Source organism: Odocoileus virginianus, unplaced genomic scaffold (assembly GCF_023699985.2).
Source record: "Odocoileus virginianus isolate 20LAN1187 ecotype Illinois unplaced genomic scaffold, Ovbor_1.2 Unplaced_Scaffold_7, whole genome shotgun sequence".
In the NCBI taxonomy this organism is placed as follows: Eukaryota; Metazoa; Chordata; class Mammalia; order Artiodactyla; family Cervidae; genus Odocoileus; species Odocoileus virginianus.
Window position 1 is genome coordinate 3,358,317 of NW_027224269.1, and position 22,468 is coordinate 3,380,784.

Sequence of the window (22,468 nt, forward strand, 5' to 3'; positions counted from 1 at the left end):
TCCATTTATTGCCTTCATCACAGGGACATGAGTCATAAAAATAATGAGACAGATGACTAGGGAAGAATATATTAGCAATAATAATGACACTAATTCTACTCCAGAGAAGAACAATCCAAGAAAGAATTTTTCCTGCCCACATATGTTTATAGGCTAAGGAGTTTAACTGTCTGAATAACAGGGAAAACAGGCAACTAGAATTGAATAGTAGTGCTTTTCATCCAAGCTGTCCAAAAGTTTTATAAATCTGAATTTACCAAATGCCCTAGAGTAGGGGTAGGCAAACTATGGCATACAGACCAAATCTACCCTGTTTCCTAGCTTTGTAAATAAAATTCTATTGGAAGACCAAATATCATTTGTTTGGGGTATTAATTATGGCTGCTCTCTTGGTACAGTGACAGGGTTGAGTAGTTGGAATGGAAATTGCCTTATGGTTCCCAAAGCCTAAACCATATACTGTTTAATGCTACTCTAAACTGTATATGAATTTATATAATCTATGTATAAACTATCTGGCCCTTTGCAGATGAAATTTCCTGACCCCTCCCTGCAGTATGAGATCTCAGGTGGCACAGTGGTAAAGAATCTTCCTGCCAGTGCAGGAGATGCAAGAGACATGGTTTTGATCCCTGAGTTGGGAAGATCCCCTGGAGTAGGAAATGGTAACTCACTCCAGTATTCTTGCCTGGAAAACTCCATGGACAGAGAAGGCTGGCAGGCTACAGTCCATGGGGTCAAGAGTCAGACATAACTGAGTGAACAAATACATGCACACACTATGCCCTAGAGAAAGAAAAGAATGCAATGAGAATTCAGTAACTGTTCTAAGAAGGCATGGATCTGCAGATCCCTTCTATCTAGCATAATTGAGTCACACAACTTGTTCATCTAGCCAGTCCCCCTTTCTTTCCCCTATCTCTTGCCTCTAATCCTTCATATCACTCTGCCAGAACATTCTCAGGAAAATATTGGTTTTGTTGGTTCATTTTTGCCAGAACTCTTCTGTATAACTTTTAAGACCCTCTGTTATTGCGCTTTTATTCAAACTGACTCCCTCTGATTCCGCAACACAGACTCCTTGTTCAGGTAGGTTAGTAATCTGAGCATCGCCTGCAGAGACTGTGGTGAGATCCTGCTCTGTGCACCTGCCCAAGCTGCCTTCCCACTTGGAATGTCCTTCTTGATCTCTAGATGACTTAATCTGAATCTTACTCATTCTCTAAGACCCCACTCCAGAATCCCACTTCCATATGACTCTTAGTTACCCAGCCTATAGAAATTGATCAATTCTGAGGAACATTCTTGCAACATACAGCTTCTAGAAGCCTTATAGATGCCAATAAGTAGTGTTTGTTTTTAGTGTCTCCTGTTTTCCTTTACATCTATGTTTTAACTTGATTTAAAAAAAAGGCTATCATTCTATCTACTGCCCTCTAAACAAATGAAAGCCAAGTGTCTATTTTCACTTGGAGATATTTTAGTGACAATAACTAGGTAGCATTTTTTCTAGAAAAATGGGACATATTGTGAGGAAAAGAACGTCTTTCTTGTCAGCCTAGCAACTTCCTCCTGCCTCTATAAAAATTCATTTCCCCTGCCCATACTTAAGTTAGAATTGCTAAGAAGAAAAATACCATTTTAATGAGAAGGAAATCGAGTGAACCATGAACATTAACATTTTCAGAATTAGATGAATAGTAAAGAACATCAATCCAGTTGAGTACGTTTTTAGGAAATCATGATTTCCTAGGTCTAAAATATGACCAGAATATCTTGAAAAACAAATTGGTACATAAATGTGCTGTCAGTAAGATTCTATTTTTTCCTCACTTCCACAGTACTTTTTCTTAAGCCCAAGTTGAATATTTCACTATGGCAACATGAAGTAAATTACCCAGCATCAGATTGAAATGGAAAAATTCTAACATATATATATATATATATATATATATATATATATATAGTACAGTAAGTCAAGATATCACTGTAAGCACTCAAGAGCAAGATCTTTTGTTGACTGTTTGCTGTTTCTGGTTCCTGTGAAAAAATAATCTCTCAACTTAAGGTTTGTCCTACCTTTTCATCTCCTCTGCTATCTCATTAACTACAAGCCACCTCTACTCTGACCTTTCTTTAAATATGCCTCACATATTTTATTTTTATTCAGAAACTCAAATTAACTGGGGGTGTTGAAGTTTTGTTCAGCAACCTTACCCTAAACCATTCACTGCCAGGTTTCTGTTGCTAACAGTGGGTAACGCAGTATAAGGCTCCTCCCTTCCAGCCAGGCACCCAAGCCAGAAACCTGGGAGATACACTAGATATTAGACTCTTCCCTCTTGGCATCATCTCCATCACTAGGTCACATCTCTAGAATGAACTTGCTATCACTGTATATCAGTCCCTCTCCATTCTTAATGTCACTGCCCTAGATTCAGCGCTCTTCGACTTCTGCCTGGATCTTTGTTGTAACTTCCTTAGTGGTCTTCACATTCCTACTCTTGTCTTTTTCATATTCATCTCTATCTGCTCCCTGCCTATCTCACTAACCTTTTCTCTTGCCTAAACTCTAGCACCACCCTTGCATGTTCTTTTCCAGCCATTCTTGTTTGAATGTGCTTTCTTATTTCTCATCTCTGGCTTGATTCCAGTGATCTGGAATTAACACTTTTCCCTTGCCAGCCTGAACCTACATTCCTACTCTGCTCCACTTCCTGAGCACATACCTTTGAAGACTCAAAGGTCTCTACAACTAAAAGCTGTTTCTTATTACTGGGCACTTCCTCAGTTAATGGATGAGGCTTTACCACACATCTTTTCGCCTACACTGAACCTTTCTAAAAACATAGTGAAGTGGGTTAGTGTTAATTTATCAAGGGAAACCACAGTGGTAGATAACTTTATAAGGCACATGCTGCTTAGTCCATGTAACAAAGTCATCACTGCCAAAGACAGAGTGCTTCTTTTTGCCAGGACATTGTCAGGAGCCAGGAAATCAGCTTAGGGTCCAAGAACCAGATGAAGCTAATTCAGTGGAAGAGATAGGGTGGAAAGGGGGAGAAAAGTCTCTCTTGTTCACATTTACTTTGGTTTTTGTCATGTCTTGTTTGGTATTAATTAATTAGAACATTTATTTATTTACTTACTTGGAACTGGAACCACGGTTTAAGGAAAGCTGAAAAATCATGAGAAATTGAGGTAGATATACAACCCTGTTTTAATAAAATAACTGCCAGTGTGAATGGCATGGAAGAGAAATCTATCACTTTTTTAGGGTGTATAGTTACAAAATTTTATAGACAGTTGTATAAGGAAGAAGTAGGCCAATTTACAGAGGTCAAAGGAAAGTCACCCCTAAGATTTTAAAAGCAGCTGTGCCGAAACATGTATATTATCTAGGGTGAAACAGATCACCAGCCCAGGCTGGATGCATGAGACAAGTGCTTGGGCCTGGTGCACTGGGAAGACCCAGAGGAATCCAGTGGAGAGGGAGGTGGGAGGGGGGGATCGGGATGGGGAATACATGTAACTCCATGGCTGATTCATGTCAATGTATGACAAAAACCACTACAATATTGTAAAATAATTAGCCTCCAACTAATAAAAATAAATGAAAAAAATAATTAAAAAAATAAAAGCAGCTGTGTTTAGTTAGAAATGTCGCTTACTTAAAAAAAAAAAAACTCTTAAAAAAACTTAGTGCTTTTTTGTATGTCCTCTGCTGTGCTGTGCTGTGCTTAGTCACTCAGCTGTATCCGATTCTTTGTGACCCGTGGACTGTAGTCCGCCAGGCTCCTCTGTCCATGGGATTTCCCAGGCAAGAATACTGGAGTGGGTTGCCATGCCCTCCTCCAGGGGATCTTCCTGACCCAGGGATTGAACCCAGGTCTCCCGCATTGCAGGCAGATTCTTTACCATCTGAGCCACCAGGGAAGCCCAAGAATACTGGAGTGGGTAGCCTATCCCTTCTCCAGGGGATCTTCCCAACCCAGGAATTGAACCGGGGTCTCCTGCATTGCAGGCAGATTGTTTACCAGACTGAGCTATCAGGGAAGCCCATGTCCTCCACTAAGCATCTTCAAATGTTAGTTTCCCCTAACAACTTTTTAAGATTTGGGTCACAGGTGTGTGCTCTATTCCCTAATAATGCTTTTGGATAACATCTAAAACAATGGTTCTCCTTCTTGGCTGAACATTAAAATCACAATTGAAGTGTTTAAAAAATACTATTTATTACCCTAGACCCACCCCCAGAAATTCTAGTTTAACTGGTCTGGTGTAAAACCCCTGGAAATGACATTTTTTCAAAGACCCCCAAGATGACTTATGTGCACTTAGGTGGAGAAACACTGATGAAATTTCATAACTGGCCTCTCTTACTGAGACTTCCCTTTTACTTTATATAGAGTGTATCCATTCCAAGAAGATTCTGTGCTGGATGCAAGGCTGCAGGCTGGTTGCATGTAGAAGCAGCACATGCTTCTCCTGTGACTGCTCCTTTTCAATAAACTCTGGGTTCTCAGAGTTTCTGTGTTACACACATGGAACACACTGATAATACATCTTCAGCCTCATAAGGGGCTGGAAGCCTTGAACTTATGTTGTTGTTGTTCAGTCGCTCAGTCATGTCTGACTCTTTGCAACCCCATGGACTGCAGCACACCAGGCTTCCCTGTCCTTCACCATCTCCCAGAGTTTGCTCAAATTCATGTCCATTGAGTCAGTGATGCTATCCAACCATCTCATCCTCTGTCATCCCCCTTCTCCTCCTGCCTTCAGTCTTTCCCAGCATCAGGGTCTTTTCCAATGAGTCGGCTCTTTGCATCAGGTAGCCAAAGTATTGGAGCTTCAGCCTCAGCATCAGTCCTTCCAATGAATATTCAGGACTGATTTCCTTTAGGATTGACTGGTTGGATCTCCTTGCAGTCCAAGGGACTCTCAAGAGTCTTCTCCAACACCACAGTTCAAAAGCATCCATTCTTTGGTGCTCAGCCTTCTTTATGGTCCAACTCTCACATCCCTACATGACTACTGGAAAATACCATAGCTTTGATTAGACAGAACTTTTGTCAGCAAAGTAATGTCTCTGCTTTTTAATATGCTGTCTAGGTTGCTCATAGCTTTTCTTCCAAGGAGCAAGCATCTTTTAATTTCATGGCTGCAATCACCATCTGCAGTGATTTTGGAGCCCAAGAAAATAAAGTCTGTCACTGTTTCCATTGTTTCCCCATCTGTTTGCCATGAAGTGATGGGACTGGATGCCATGATCTTAGTTTTTTGAATGTTGAGTTTTAAGCCAGCTTTTTCACTCCCTTCTTTCTTTTTCAAGAGGCTCTTTAGTTCCTCTTTGCATTGATGTACTCTGCATATAAGTTAAATAAGCAGGGTGACAATATACAGCCTTGACAAACTCCTTTCCCAATTTGGAACCAGTCCACTGTTCCATGTCTGGTTCTAACTGTTGCTTCTTGACCTGCGTACAGATTTCTCAGGAGGCAGGTAAGGTGGTCTGGTATTCCCATCTCTTTAAGAATTTTTCACAGTTTGTTGTGATCCATACAAAGTCCTTAGCATAGTTGATGAAGCAGAAGTAGATGTTTCTCTGATATTCTCTTGCTTTTTTAAAAATTTATTTATTTTAATTGGAGGCTAATTACTTTACAATATTGTAGTGGTTTTGCCATACATTGACATGAATCAGCCATGGGTGTACATGTGTTCCCCATCCTGAGCCCCCTCCCACCTCCCTCCCCATCCCATCCCTCTGGGTCATCCCAGTGCACCAGACCTGAGCACCCTGTCTCATGGATTGAACCTGATCCAGCGGATGGTGGCAATTTGATCTCTGGTTTCTCTGCCTTTTCTAAATCCAGCTTGAACATCTGGAAGTTCTTGGTTCACATACTGTTCATTTGACCTTATACATGGTACTAAAAGGTATTTGCTCTTTTTAATCCTGAGAAGGATGCTTTAAGGGACAAATAGACTTGGAATTCAACTATGGTGCTCTTACTCAGAAATGCCATAGATTTCCAAAAGATGAATGGATTCCAAAGTGATTCAATAATTACACTTGTATAGAACCACAGTATATAGAATTTCCAGTAACATTGTCTCTAGTTAAATCATTTCTGTGTATATATTTTCCCCTTCACCTTTTGTGTAAATGGTGATAAGAATAGAGTGAATGTTTCTCTCAGCCTACCACTTAACATTAAACAGTGCCAGTGTGAAACAGGAATCTGATCTCTTGGAATTTTAAGTCCAGTAACCAAAACCCCCAGGGCATCCTGCATAGGGGTGCTGTGGAAAGAATAGCTTCATCTTTAGTAAAAGTTAGGAAGGAATTATGGAAGTTACTACTGATATTAAACATCACATATATGAAGTAGTACATTTTATGATTTATAAATTGACCTATAAATAGCAATAGGGAAAACAGTCTAACAGCAAACATAAAACTGATAAGATAAATAAAAGCATCAGTATTTTCAAAACACAGGAGCTTCTTTTTATAGCTGCAGGAGATGATTGCTTTCATTATTATCTCAATTCTTTATCTATTTTTTCTGCAGCAAATCCTGGCCCTACATTCTATTTGGTTGTCCTGAAAATATACTTCCTGAGAGTGGGAAATAGCCTGTATTCAGTGGGCTCCTTCTATTACTCTTGAGGTGCTAGATAAATAATATAAATCTCCCACCAAAATGATATACTGTGGGCATCGCTCCAAATTTTAAAGCTCTCATCTATTCCCATAGTGATTCTTTCATTACCATGGGTGTGTATAGGAACCTCAGGTGTTGGAAGCCTTGTGTCAGAGATTCCATATTCCTCCCTCTACTGTTGGTAAATGGGTTTACCAGTGTGGACAGCAAGTCATGGCTTCAGCTTTCTAATGGAATGGATTTGCTATAGGAAGCTACTCCAGAGTAGGAGGGAGGATGTGGAAGACTGGGCAGATAGATCTTTTGGCAGTGGGTGCAGTTTTTAGTTAAATGTGACCCAGTAATCATTTGAAGTTACTTTACAGCCAGTAACAGGAGATAGATGGAGATGAGAAAGAGAGAGGAGGGAGGGAAGGAGAATACTTAAATCACAAAGTAGGACAGGGTTTTGCATGTTATCTGTTGCTTTGATTGCAGAGAAGAAATACTGTTGAACTCAACCAGCACAGTCTATGGCTAGAGGGTTTCTGATTGGCAGGGAGCAGAATTGAGGGACTGGGATGAAAGCTTTTCATTCTTTTTTAGTATCCTAATCATGATTATCATATTCAGATGGATAGTACTTGGCACTGCCAGGAGAGGAAAATTAGGATTCATCACCTTCTCTTATCAGACAGCAAGAGAATGTTGAATTTGGTGTTTGGTCGATTAGATTTTTTAATATAATTCTGTGTCTGCAACACGTACAAGATTTGTGCTGAGGGTAAAATCACCATTTGGGATAGTGTAATAGGTATTCTCCAATATATCTACTAAACAGAGCAGGATACTTTTTGAATTTTTAATTTAGTTCTTCTGAGCCAGAACCAGAAACAGGAATTTCTGATGAGATGCTGGTTGCTATTTATATGTGATGTCCCAGAAATGATCTGATGTTCAGATGCCACACATACACAACCACAAAATAGTCACAGATTGACACATTCTTCCAGCGTGTGCCTGTGGGATTACTCCTGGATTCATCAGGGATCTGTGGATTCTTCCTTAAAGATACCTGGGGTCTTCTTTTCTTCCTTTCATGCTGCATACTACTGCAATAGCATTGAAAAATTTCATTGAAATATAATGTAGCTGTAATTTTACCAGGCAAGTTTTTTGGATTGGTTACAGAAGAATGATCAAAGATGAATTTTTAATACATGGCCTTGCTTAGTTCATTTTGGATAAAAGTGAAAAAAATAAAAATGCATCTCCTGAGTTTGCTAAAATTTCTATAAAATCTCCTCTTCCATTTTCACTGGTATACCTCTGTGATACTCATGTCTATACTATTTTGTATATTTTTAAATTATAAAAATTGTGATAAAATATGAATAACATTTACCATTTAAACCATTTTAAGCATACAGTTCAGTGTCATTAAGTACAATCATGTTGTTGTGCAGTCATCAATATCATCCATCTACAGGACTTTCTTTATCTTGCCAAACTCTGCCACCTTCTTTCCACCATATCTACCCCTGCCTCAAATGTGTAGTCTCTCCTCTGCAAATTCCTTCTCTTCCCTCAGGGTTCACTTCCTTGGTAGTTTTTAATTTTGATTTGAAGGCCTTAAGTAGACATAATAATAGATGTTGAGATCGATCTCTGAGCTTTGATAGTTTGCACAACTGCCATATTTGCAAAGTTGTCACTTTTTTTCATCAAAGAGCCATAAGCCCCATTGGATTGAGTCAATTTACAGAGTGGAGGCTGTAGTAGTTTGGCTTTCCAGCATTACATGGACTCCAGTTCTTGTACAGAGTGCTTCCAGAGCATAACGTTTTGTTCCCCTGGAGGATCTGAGAAGGGGGTGAAAAGGAGGCAGAGGGGTCTCAGTGCTCTGGTTGTTCTGGAAGTTTCTTTGAGTATAATATAATGGAATGAATCCTCAAAGAGTAATGGGCCACTGAGTTTACCCCAGTGACAAATATGTGAAGAAGAGTTCCGGGCTATTGCTTCCTGGGCAAATCAGCTGTTATGGAACAGGTAAGAGGTAAAAAAAAAAAAAACTGAAACAGAAATTGTTCTCACTACAAAATGATTAAGAACAGAACAGACCTACTTTAGGGACACAAAACATAAGGAAAGCCTTAAAAAAAACTTCTAGAAGGTATAACAACTAAGAAAAATAAGGTTCTTTTATTATAATAGAAACTTTAGTGTAAAGTACACACAACAAAAATTACTTTTAGTAAAAGAGCAAATGAAAAGCATGCAGAGATGCCTTATGAATAAATTACTATCTATTTGTCCATGTCTTTCTTAGTGTTACTATTTATTTTGCACAAATCTTATCTATGAAGCAGACAGTTTTTCACTCCAGAATGAGTTGTATTTTATTTTCTTGAATTATTAATGATATACTTTATTAGCCATATGTCAACATCACAGACACATTTTTCACGGAGGGACAGTGGCTTTGGTGTGAAAGAGAAAGCAACTGTGACCTCTCTGGCAGCAGCTCTGTTTCCCTTCTCTGGTCCCTGGAGAGTACTCCATTTTCCTGCCATGATTTCTCACAAAGGGGACTGTGAATTTCTTCCACTTCCTTTTCAACAGAAGTTGAAAAAATTTCTGCACTCAAAGAAATAGGGCTGAGCATCTGGGGATTTGCAATACTGACTTTCCAGCAGGTCCTCATTTACCAGTCAGTGCTAGATTTTAGCCTCTGAGCCAGAACCTTCCTGCTTTTGTATTCTCTGGCATTACTATGTTATCACCTCTGGAGAAAGTCTCCTGAAAATATCTTTCTGTATAACAAGGAAGATTTCCAGAAAAACAAAATATGTAAAGTTTTGTTGTTTCAGTCTCTCAAAAATGCTTTGCTTTACCCCATGTTTTTCATGTTTTTCCTTAATGACTCCATCTTGTTTGCTCTTTAATGAAAGGATTATGCCATCATCATGGTGGAAAGTTTAATTTCACATTATCCTGAGGGATGTACTCTTCCAAATTATCCTCATGTCAGTGCAGTCATGGGAATTGCATCTGCATTTTTGAATTACAATGTTTGGCAAATGTCCCCTTTAGGGTTTCACTTGTATAAAAAAAGCAGAGAAAGATAGTGAAAATCGCTATCAGAACAACCTGTTCAGCACTCCAGAAAAGGTCTCTTACCGTCTTACTAAATTCTTCAAGCTAAAGTATGGAAGAAATATAATAGCAACTGAAAACTTCTAAAGACCAGATAAAACTAATGTTTAGAAAAAAAAAAAAACTGACAATATAGTCTGAATTCTAAATATGTAGTGGTCCCTTCCAGATTCTTTTGACTCAGTAGTGCTAATTACACTTTGTCCTTTCAGTTCAGTTCAGTCGCTCAGTTGTTTCCTGACTCTTTGCGACCCCATGGACTGCAGCACGCCAGGCTTCCCCGTCCATCACCAACTCCTGGAGCTTGCTCAAACTCATGTCCATTGAGTCAGTGATGCCATCCAACCATTTCATCCTCTGTCATCCCTTCTCCTCCTGCCTTCAACCTTTCCCAGCCTCAGGGTCTTTTCCAATGAATCAGTTCTTCACATCAGGTGGCCAAAGTACTGGAGTTTCAGCTTCAGCATCAGTCCTTCCAATGAATATTCAGGACTGATTTCCTTTAGGATTGACTGGTTTGATCTCCTTGCAGTCCAAGGGACTCTTAAGAGTCTTCTCCAATACCACAGTTCAAAAGCATCAATTCTTTGGCGCTCGGCCTTCTTTATGGTCCAACTCTCACATCCATACATGATTACTGGAAAAACCATAGCTTTGACTAGACAGACCTTTGTCAACAAAGTAATGTCTCTGCTTTTTAATATGCTGTCTAGGTTGGTCATAGCTTTCTTCCAAGGAGCAAGCATCTTTTAATTTCATGGCTGCAGTCACCATCTGCAGTGATTTTGGAGCCCAAGAAAATAAAGTCTGTCACTGTTTCCATTGTTTCCCATCTATTTGCCATGAAGTGATGAGACTGGATGCCATGATCTTATTTTTTGAGTGCTGAGTTTTAAGCCAGCTTTTTACTCTCCTCTTTCACTTACATTAAGAGGTTCTTTAGTTCCTGTTCGCTTTCTGCCATAAGGGTGGTGTCATCTGCATATCTGAGGTTGTTAATATTTATCTTGGCAATCTTGATTCCAGCTTCTGCTTCATCCAGCCCAGCATTTTGCATGATGTATTCTGCATAAGAGTAAAATAGCAGGGTTACAATATAAGCAGGGAACCACCTGGGAAGCCCCACAAATAGGGTTATTGATAAAATACAGGACACACAATTAAATATGTAATTCAGATAAGAAACATTTTCTTTTTTTCAGTATAAGTATGTCTCAAATATTGTATGGCACAAACTTAATGAATGGCACAAACTTGTATGGGACAAATTTACTGAATACATTTATGGTTTATCTGTAATTCAAAATTAACTGACTATTTTTAGTTTTTAGTTTCTAGGTCTGGCAGCAAGTGTAAATGAGTTATTACCATCTAGGTGTAGCCTTTGACCAGTGATAGAAAGGCTACAGTGGCTACAGGCTACAGGCTACAGTCCACTCTGTTGTTCCTTGAGAGGACAGTTCTGAGAATCATTCTAAGTATTTTCTCGAAGGATTCCACACAGGATGAGTCATGGTTGACACAGCAGTGAGTAGCTTATTAACAAGACCTTGATCTTTTTCTTCACCTTTTCCTGATTCACTCTTTCCAGTTTCCCTTTCCAAATCTTTGGGATTACTACTTGCATGCCAATTCTTCTGTCTACCTCTGCTTTTGGAGGAAACTCAAGCTAAGCATTATCTTTTCCTTATTACACTCAACTCACCTGGTACAATGTCTAGTTTAATTGTGAAAGTAGATTGAAATTGGACATTTGATAGAGTAATGGGATCATATGAGTCATAGCCTTGGATTGCCCATTTCTGGCTTTTAATCATATCCAGGCATGTTTGGTGAACTTAAGGGGTAGGCCTAAGAAATCAGTGGGGAAAAGAATCCAGGGAGTATTCATATCCAATGTTCAAAGACACTGGTAAAGTGTCTTAAAAGAAATTGACCAGTGATAGCATATTGCATATATACATTTTAAACTCTCCTCTCTCCACACTCCAGTTGAAATATCAGACATGAAGTGTATTTAAAGAATAAATCTATAGTAGCATTGAAAAATAAGAAAGACTACTTCAAATAAATCAAGTATTTTGAGTAACTTATACAAGATAGAAAAAAGAAAAAGGAAGACATCATATTGACTAAAGGAGTAGAGCAGGGGAAATCTCATGGAAGCCACAGGAAAGGGCTTCCATGAAAGTGTAGATCAGTTCAGTTCAGTTCAGTCGCTCAGTTGTGTCCGACTCTTTGCGACCCATGAATTGCAGCATGCCAGACCTCCCTGTCCATCACCAACTCCTGGAGTTTACTCAAACTCATGTCCATCGAGTCGGTGATGCCATGCAACCATCTCATCCTCTGTCGTCCCCTTCTCCTCCTGCCCCCAATCCCTCCCAGCATCAGGGTCTTTTCCAATGAGTCAACTCTTCGCATGAGATGGCCAAAGTACTGGAGTTTCAGCTTCACGTATTGCTGAAGCCTGGCTTTGAGAATTTTGAGCATTACTTTACTAGCGTGTGAGATGAGTGCAATTGTGCGGTAGTTTGAGCATTCTTTGGGATTGCCTTTCTTTGGGATTGGAAAGAAAACTGACCTTTTCCAGTCCTGTGGCCACTGCTGAGTTTTCCAAATTTGCTGGCATATTGAGTGCAGCACTTTCACAGCATCATCTTTCAGGATTTGAAATAGCTCAACTGGAATTCCATCATCTCCACTAGCTTTGTTCACTATGATGCTTTCTAAGGCCCACCTGACTTCACATTCCAGGATGTCTGGCTCTAGGTGAGTGATCACACCATCCTGATTATCTGGGTCATGAAGATCTTTTTTGTACAGTCCTTCTGTGTGTTCTTGCCACCTCTTCTTAATATCTTCTGCTTCTGTTAGGTCCTATCTGTCCTTTATCGAACCCATCTTGGCATGAAATGTTCCCTTGGTATCTCTAATTTTCTTGAAGGGATCTCTAGTCTTTCCCATTCTGTCATTTTCCTCTATTTCTTTGCATTGATCGCTGAGGAAGGCTTTCTTATCTCTCCTTGCTATTCTTTGGAACTCTGCATTCAAATGGGAATATCTTTCCTTTTCTCCTTTGCTTTTTGCTTCTCTTCTTTTCACAGCTATTTGTAAGGCCTCCTCAGACAACCATTTTGCCTTTTTGCATTTCTTTTCCGTGGGGATGGTCTTGATCCCTGTCTCCTGTACAATGTCACGAACCTCCATCCATAGTTCATCAGGCACTCTGTCTATCAGATCTAGTCCCTTAAATCTATTTCTCACTTCCACTGTATAGTCATAAGGGATTCGATTCAGGTCATACCTGAATGGTCTAGTGGTTTTCCCTACTTTCTTCAGTTTAAGTCTGAATTTGGCAATAAGGAGTTCATGATCTGAGCCACAGTCAGCTCCCGGTCTTGTTTTTGCTGACTGTATAGAGCTTCTCCATCTTTGGCTGCAAAGAATATAATCAATCTGATTTCGGTGTTGACCATCTGGTGATGTCCATGTGTAGAGTCTTCTCTTGTGTTGTTGGAAGAGGGTGTTTGTTATGACCAGTGTGTTCTCTTGGCAAAACTCTATTAGCCTTTGCCCTACTTCATTCCATACTCCAAGGCCAAATTTGCCTGTTACTCCAGGTGTTTCTTGACTTTCTACTTTTGCATTCCAGTCCCCTATAATGAAAAGGACATCTTTTTTGGGTGTTAGTTCTAAAAGGTCTTGTAGGTCTTCATAGAACCGTTCAACTTCAGCTTCTTAGCATTACTGGTTGGGGCATAGGCTTGGATTACCATGATGTTGAATGGTTTGCCTTGGAAACAACAGAGATCATTCTGTCGTTTTTGAGATTGCATCCAAGTACTGCATTTTGGACTCTTTTGTTGACTATGATGGCTACTCCGTTTCTTCTAAGGGATTTTTGCCCACAGTAGTAGATATAATGGTCATCTGAATTAAATTCACCCATTCCAGTCCAACTTAGTTTGCTGATTCCTAGAATGTCGACGTTTACTCTTGCCATCTCCTGTTTGACCACTTCCAATTTGCCTTGATTCATGGACCTAACATTCCAGGTTCCTATGCAATATTGCTCTTTACAGCATTGGACCTTGCTTCTATCACCAGTCACATCCACAACTGGGTATTGTTTTTGCTTTGGCTCCTTCTCTTCATTCTTTCTGGAGTTATTTCTCCACTCATCTCCAGTAGCATATTGGGCACCTACTGACCTGGGGAGTTCTTTCAGTATCCTATCATTTTGCCTTCTCATACTGTTCATGGGGTTCTCAAAGCAAGAATACTGAAGTGGTTTGCCATTCCCTTCTCCAGTGGACCACATTCTGTCAGACCTCTCCACCATGACCCGTCCATCTTGGGTGGCCCCACACGGCATGGCTTAGTTTCATTGAGTTAGACAAGGCTGTGGTCCTGTGATCAGATTGGCTAGTTTCTGTGATTGTGGTTTCAGTGTGTCTGCCCTCTGATGCCCTCTTGCAACACCTACCATCTTACTTGGGTTTCTCTTACCTTGGACTTGGGGTATCTCTTCATGGCTGCTCCAGCAAAGCACAGCCACTGCTCCTTACCATGGATGAGGGGCTCAAAATGATAGCTGTAAAGATGAGGCGGGAATGTTGGGATGGTACTACAAGTAGTACAGGCTCCTTCTGGGCCACCTGTCTTTGTGCCATGTATCTAACTACCTGTCAGGCTGGCCTGAGAGATATTTTTCCCAATAAATATTACTGATAAAGTGGTTTATTGATTACCTTATTTGGAGGGGGTGAAGAAGGTTGTGATTTTACCTCATACCATATACAAAAACAAAAATTCAGTTGATTGAAGATCCAAGCATTAAAAAAAAATAAAATATTAGAGAAGAATCTATAACAAACCACCTTTTTAATATTTGGGATTGATAAAACCTTCCTAAGAAATACCTGAAACCCAGAAGCCATAAAGGCAAGAGTGAAGGGAGGGAGGAAGAAGTAATCTAACATATTTCTTACATCAAAATTAAAAATTCTGGGGACTTTTCTGGCAGTCCAATGTAGAGGGTGCAGGTTTAATCCCTGATGGGAAAACCAGGACCCCACATGCTGCAGGGCATAGCAAAAAAAAAAAAAGAATTAAAATTTCTGCGTGACAAAATTTAACATTATTTATCATAAGCAAAGTTAAAATACAACTGATAAAGTTGGATAAAATGAGGCACAGGGTTAATACTATTAATCTGCACATTGCCCCAATAAATTGGTAAGAAAATGATGACACAAGAGAGAAAAGTAGATAAATGATATTGTTGCTGACTGTTCACAATGATCTGTTTTCCTTCCCTGTAGGAGAATTAATGCTTTACCATTTTGGCAACCTCGAGCATGGCAAAATGATTTGTTTGAGTCAATGACATGTGTCACAGGCACAAGCTCTAAGACTTGGTATTTGAACTGCCAAGGCAGCCAGAGATATTCTGGATAGGGACTGCTCTCAACCAATCCAATATTGAAATATTATGTGAGTGAGAAATAAATTTTTGTTTAAAACCTCTGAGATTTGTGGGTTGTTTGACACCATGGCTTAAGCTCATGTCTCTTGACCCATATAGAAATCAGTATCAGAATACAGGTGGTATTGAGACAAAACTCTATAAAAATATATGGCATTGATTAAAAGGTTATGCTCTAGGCAGTGAGGAAATTGTCAGAAGCTAGGAGATTGTGAGATATGTCAGGTAGTAGAAAAAGTTTTAGTAAAATTTGATCTACAATAGCCTGAAAGGTAGATCATGTACATAAAGAGCTTATAGTTTTAGGAGAAGAAGTTGAAAAAAAGAATATTTCATGTGCTGGTAACTTTTGCCTGCATTTTCTTGAATTATTACAAAAGAGATAAGCTCAGGTAAGTAACTGGTTTGTAAACATAAGTGAAAGAGAATTGAGAGAATACAAATTGGTGTGATTTTAGGGCTTGAAACTGAGTTTAAACTTAAAAACAGTGTGAAATAAAACTTTTGAGAAATAAGCAGATTTAATTTCAAGAATTACAAGAAGGAAAAATCAAAATACATGGCCTCCTCCATGTGTGCGTGCACTCAGTCACTTCAATCATGTCCAACTCTTTGGACCTCATGGACTGTAGCCTGCCAGACTCCTCTGTCCATGGGATTCTCCAGGCAGGAATACCAGAGTGGGTTGCCATGCCCTCCTCCAGGGGATCTTCCCCTCCAGAGATCCAGGAACCTGCATCTCTTATGTCTCCTGCATTGGCGGTTGGGGGGGTTGTTGGGGGTGAGGTGATTCTTTATCATTAGCGCTACCTGGGAAGTCCAGTCTCCTCCATACCTATTGTTAAAATCTTTAAATATTTTTAACATATTTTCTCAGTACAGTATCAAATTAAAGGTATAATCCTCACACCCATTGTTTAAAAATTCTTAGAGTTTGAAGGTTCAGCTAAATGTGTGATGCTCTTCATTTGGGTAAAATGGCTCAGGAAAAAGGAGTCTAAGGGCATGACTTGCCCATGGAAGACTGATGGACCTAAGGTGCTCAAACCTAAGAAGAAGGGAGAAATCTAGATATCAAGAAAAGAAGTAGAAATGTGGTTACTGGCACATAAAATTGACTAGAATAAAGTTGATAAGAAATCAACTTAAGTTTTTGGAAAAAGAAAATCGTGCTATCAGAGAGAAAATAAGTCTGGACTACGTAGTTTGTGACTGAGACTTAAAATAATACTTGGAACTTCAGCCTCTTTGGGAGGAGAAGCAGTTCATAATAGCTGCTGAATTTCCAAGGAAGGCAATATCCTGATGCCAACTTCATATATGGCCTAGAAGCGTAGATGAAAAAGAATCTCCTGGATGGTGGAGTCAGGAGTCACAGGCAAACAATAGAGAGCAAAACTGCTTGAAGGAAGAGCAACCAGAGCCTATTCCCAGGATACTTTTGTAAGCCTAGGGCAGGGGCCCCTCTAAGCATCTATATGCTGAGATTTCATTATTGCTGTGGGTCAGTGGCTACTCAGTCTCTCCAATTCTTCTTCTTTCTCAATGGGAGAGTTCAGTGCAGTTATTCTATGCCTATTTCACGATTGTATATTAGAGGTATGAATCTCTGATATAGAAAATACTCTGTGCTTTGAGATTCTTGATTTTGAGCTTGAAGCAGTGGTTGGACAGTGGTTAAGGTTATCTTCTTTAGAGAAAGGGTAAAGTGAGATGGGAAAAGGACCAGTATTTGTCTACCAGAAGGTTAGACTGCATCAGGTCTTTATTTCTGCTTCCTAATTTGAAATTCCCCTTCTTTCTGGAGGATCAAACTCCTCAGCCTTTTTTAACTCTCCATGATTAAGTGGCCTGCTTTGACCAATGAAATGTGAGCAAAATTAATATATATCCCTTATAGAGAGAAGAATTATGAGTTAATATATTCTTCATCAACTTCTGTATTCCACTGGCTATGGCAGCTATCACTGTTATGGCTACTAAATAGTGGCAACTCCATCAATTTGGGTCCTGGAGTGAAATAAGAGGGTCTGACCTGTGGTGAACATGGAGTGTGAATGAGAAACCAACCTTCTTGTAGGCTACTTGGATTTGGAAGGTGTTTGTGTAGCATAACAAAGCCTATCCTGATAGCTATACATAAGTAATTGGGAGAAGATTTAAGTATAAATGAAAGTAAATGTTGCTCAGTCATGTCCGACTCTTTGCAACCCCATGGACTATAGTCCATGGAATTCTCCAGGCCAGAATACTGGAGTGGATAGCCTTTCCCTTCTCCAGGGGATCTTCCCAACACAGGGATTGAACCCAGGTCTCCTGCATTGCAGGTGGATTCTTTACCAGCTGAGCTATGAGGGCTTCCCTGGTGGCTCAGATGAGAGAAGGAAATGGCAATCCACTCCAGTATTCTGGCCTGGGAAATCTCATGGACAGAGGAGCCTGGCAGACTACAGTCCATGGGGTTGCAAAGAGTTGGACTTGACTAAGCCACTTCACTTTCTTTCTTTCTAGAGTATAAATGGCCACTGAACATATGAAAACCCTTGAGTAACTGAGTAGTAAGAGTACGTAGGAAAGCAGTACCTGTATCTTGGGACTTTTTCTAGAGTATATTTAAGACACTCCTAGAATTCAATTTTTGAATTGAAGACTTGTCAGGAGATTAGAGTTTGATCAGATGGGAGCCATGGGGTTACAGTTAGGAAAGAATTTCAGATTATATTTAGTTCTCACGTGTGCTGCTGCTGCTGCTGCTGCTAAGTCGCTTCAGTCGTGTCCGACTCTGTGCGACCCCATAGACGGCAGCCCACCAGGACTCCTCTGTCCACAGGATTCTCTAGGCAAGAATACTGGAGTGGGTTGCCATTTCCTTCTCTGAAGAATACTGGAGTGGGTTGCTATTTCCTTCTCCAGGGATCTTCCCGACCCAGGGATCAAACCAGCATCTCCTGAATTGGCAGGCGGATTCTTTACCACTGAGCCACCTGGGAAGCCCAAGACGATAATTGGTGTTCACAATTTTCCCGTTTTCTGTCATTAACACTGTGGACAGGGTGTCTTTCCCCTGTCCAGATAAACTGATTGTGTTTATGGCCACATGCCTTGCTCTGGTTACTGGAGTGTGAGCAAATCCAGCTTGTGCCATGTTGGACTAGAGCCTTTAGATGTGCTTGTATGGCTTAGCTTTCACTTTAGTGCTCTGTTCCTGAACTGCAGTGGGATCACAACCCTATTAAATGCTGTTCCCTCACCCTGCATCCCAGAGTTAGACATGTTACACAGCCCAAAATGCAGCCCATAGCCTGGAGCTGAACCCCATTGAGCCACAGCTGACCCACAAATCTGTGAATGAGAAATGAATACTTGTTGTTATAAACTACTAATATATGAAGATACATTAACCACAGCAAAAGTTAGCACAATTCCCATTTAGAAAGGGGAATAATAGGAGACACAGAGCAGTCACTAGGTCGTGGTAATTTTGAAATCCCCTTGGGAACATTCCTTCTTGTGAAGGTTCCTTATGCTTGGACTGGGAACGTTACTTGACTTAGACTCTGATTCTTCACTCTGAGAGATGGTTAATGGGTCTAGCCTCTAGGGGACCCATTCCTTGTTCATTATTCTCCTTGGCCACATCTGAAATGCCTTTCAGGGAGAAAGCTCTCCTTAGGGGCTACAGAGCTTTGAAGTCATCCACCTAAGCATGGAAGGTTAAAGGACCCGGGTTTGTCTGAAATGATCTGAGGTGCTTCCATCTAGGCTTATGGTTTCTTTAACAGTGCAATTACCTCCAAATTTAGTAATCTGTTTTTGTTTAGTTATTTCTATATGTCAATAACTATAATTAAAGATTTTTATGGACATAACTTTCAAATATTCCTTGTTTATTTGCTTCTTTTACCCCCAGAACTTTTTCAACTTATGGTTAAAAATAGTTAGAACAGCACATGGAAATGACACCCCCTTAATTTGGTCTCTATCTGAAGTCACTTTGAGAAGTTTTACTGGGCATTTAAGTCCTTAAGCCTGTTTTATACTGTCTCCTGTCATTTTCTTTATGCAAGTAAATGGCTTTTCCAACTCTACAAGCCCCCAGTTTTTTGGACCTTCCTTGATCATTAGATTTCTTGTCAGAAATCAACCACTCTTTTTTTAGGTCATCTTTCTTATATAATATCTTGCTGAACAGAATCAATAGAACCTAACACATGCTACTGACATTTTGTTTTTCATGTGTTTCTGTTATAAACACCAACTATATAACCTCAATATACATTTGTTATTTTTACAGTTTCATCCCACTTTTGGTACCAATTTCTTAATTAGGTGAAGTTAGGCTTTAAAAAGAACACCTGGTAGCTGTGAGCACAAAAGTGCTTGAAAAGGCCAAAGTGAGAATCATAATGCCCTTATTTGGTGAAAGTTATCTAGATCCAACCTATAGGTGTGATGTTGAAAATATATATCTATAGAAAACAGGTTTCTCAATCAGTTGTCTTCAGTAGAGTAAAATAGTGAGGTCTTGATCTCATTTCATAACTAAAATGACAAGAAACTGGTTGATGAATCACACTGTTTGAACAGTCTGGTATTTTCTATCATCACAACAAACTAAATAGATTGTTTATGATTGACCAGAATAACAACTGAAAATTTAATGACTCTACTGTAGTCTTGTCACTTCAGTCAAACAGTATAAAAGCAATGGAAATATCCTTTTTGCTATTCCAGTATAAGGTATTCAGCAGTTAGCATGCACTCCTTTGATTAGAAATGCAGACATAGGACCCTTGGGGTATAGGCTTGTTCACTTGCTGTTAGAATCTCCCTAAGGAAAAATTTCAAGCCCAGTGAAGTATATGATTTTGAAATTAATAGAAAATATATATTAACACTCAGGTCAAAGAGGCCTATGAAATGCTACTTAATTTTGAGAACAGAAACTTACAGAGCAAATGCATTATGAAAACTAAATGTTTTCAGTAGCAAGGGGTTTCCCCCAGTACCTATAAAGAGCCCAATAAGGAGACCATTCTTCCATATAGTAGAATACAAGTTCTCAGGACCAGGACTCTAATTTAGGGCATTCAGTCGCAAATGAGTAATTCACTGTATAGCCAAAGAGAAAAACCACTCCAGATCTGCATCATGTGTCTGATTCCAGGCATTACTGTTTGGAGCTAGTTAATCCTACTAAAATAATTTAGGGAACATTATTATTATTTCCTTGGGACTTCCCTGGTGGCTCAGTCAGTAAAGAATCCTCCTGCAATGCAGGAGACCCAGGTTCAATCCCTGGGTTGGGAAGATCCCCTGGAAAAGGAAATGGCAACCCACTCCAGTATTCTTGCCTGAAGAATCCCTTGGACAGAGGAGCCTGGCGGGCTACCATCGATGAGGTCACAAAGAGTTGGACACTACTTAGTGAATAAACCACCAGCATTATTTCCTTACCACACAAATTCAACTATGTGTGTTTACTATGTGCTATTTTACTTAAGGGCTTCCCAGGTAGCACTAGTGGTAAAGAACCCGCTTGCCAATGCAGGAGACATAAGAGATGCAGGTTAGATCCCTGGGTTGGGAAGATCCCTAGAGAAGGAAATGGCAACCCACTCCAGTATTCTTGCCTGGAGAATCTGATGGGCAGAGGAGCCCCGTGGGTGGGCTATAGTCCATAGGGTCGCAGAGTCAGACACGACTGAAGTGGTTTTACACACACACTCCATTTTACTTAAAAGGAGAGGGAGGTGGGAGGGGGGATTGGGATGGGGAATACATGTAAATCCATGGCTGATTCATGTCAATGTATGACAAAAACCACTACAATGTTGTAAAGTAATTAGGCTCCAACTAATAAAAATAAATGAAAAAAAAGATGATAGCTATATAAGCATGTGTGACCAAAAGTAAAATAAAGGAAGCAGAAGAAAAAAAGAAATGCTCCCAGATTCCAGAAGAAGGTCTGTAGTTGCTGTCATGGCTTGGGTTCCCTGGAAAGCAAACTTTGAGGTAAAGAATTGCATGCCAGAAGTTTATTGGTGAGTGCTCTCAGGATCATCACCTCTGGGGGTGTGAAGGAAGGAAGATAAAGAAGTTATACATGATGCAATCAAGGCCTCTAAACAAAAGCCTCAACCCAATACTTCAGAGAATTCTGAAGCTGAAATATCCTAGCAGGGTTGTCCCAAATTGGAGTAAGGGTTTGGGCCATTATTACTTCTCCCACAACTTCCCCACAACCACCTTCCACACCTCACTCCCATGGAATAACACCCCCCCCACCCCGCCCACATCGTGACCAGTCATTGGACACAAGCTATCCAAGGAAAGGAGATGTGATTTTGGGGAGCAGTGTTTCTCTCCAGCTATGAGAAATTTCTGGAAATTGATTCAGCTGAGAAAAATCAGTCACCAACACCAGCTGAGGAAATGAGTGTTTCAGTATTGGAAGTGGGAAGCACAGTTTTTCATGTGGCAAATATACCACTAATAGCTATACGATTTATTGTGAATGTGTGTGTTGCTGGTGGGTGAGTTGGAAGAGGTGGTAATGGAGAGGGAGGTTGATGGGGAAGAATTGGAGCCAGATATATGACTTTTCCTCCTCTGGAATCAAATCATGTCAGTCTCTGTATTGTTTGGCTTCTTTAACAGCAGATGAAGCCATAAGTGTTATTTGATTTAAAAGTATCTAACAAGATTCCCTGAAGTTCAAAACTGGGAGGAACCTTGAAGATCTTCCAGTAAAAAGCCCCAGAGATATTAATTGCCCAAAGTCAGAAGTTAAACTAGGGCTTTATATTCATGCTTAATGGCTAAGGTATGACAAAAGTCAAGTGTAGCTGATATTGAAACATTGATTATCATCTCAACAGCTATCTTCCTGTTCTTTTATTCTAAAATGACTTTGTTCAAATATTGGGAGAAGGCCATATATTGAGTAGGGTGGACATTAGAGGAAATAGTTGAACCAACTAGGGCACAAAAACCCAAGGAAGCCCTTCTTTCAAGATCATAAATGGTACACACAGTTAAAGAAGGAACTCAAAGGGTGTTGCAGGTTCATGACCCTATAGTGAGTGCCTCCTTAAATTTTGTACCCTAGACATCTCACATACCTTATCCTGTTTCTGGCTCTGGGGTAATAGGATGGGCCTTTTTCCTT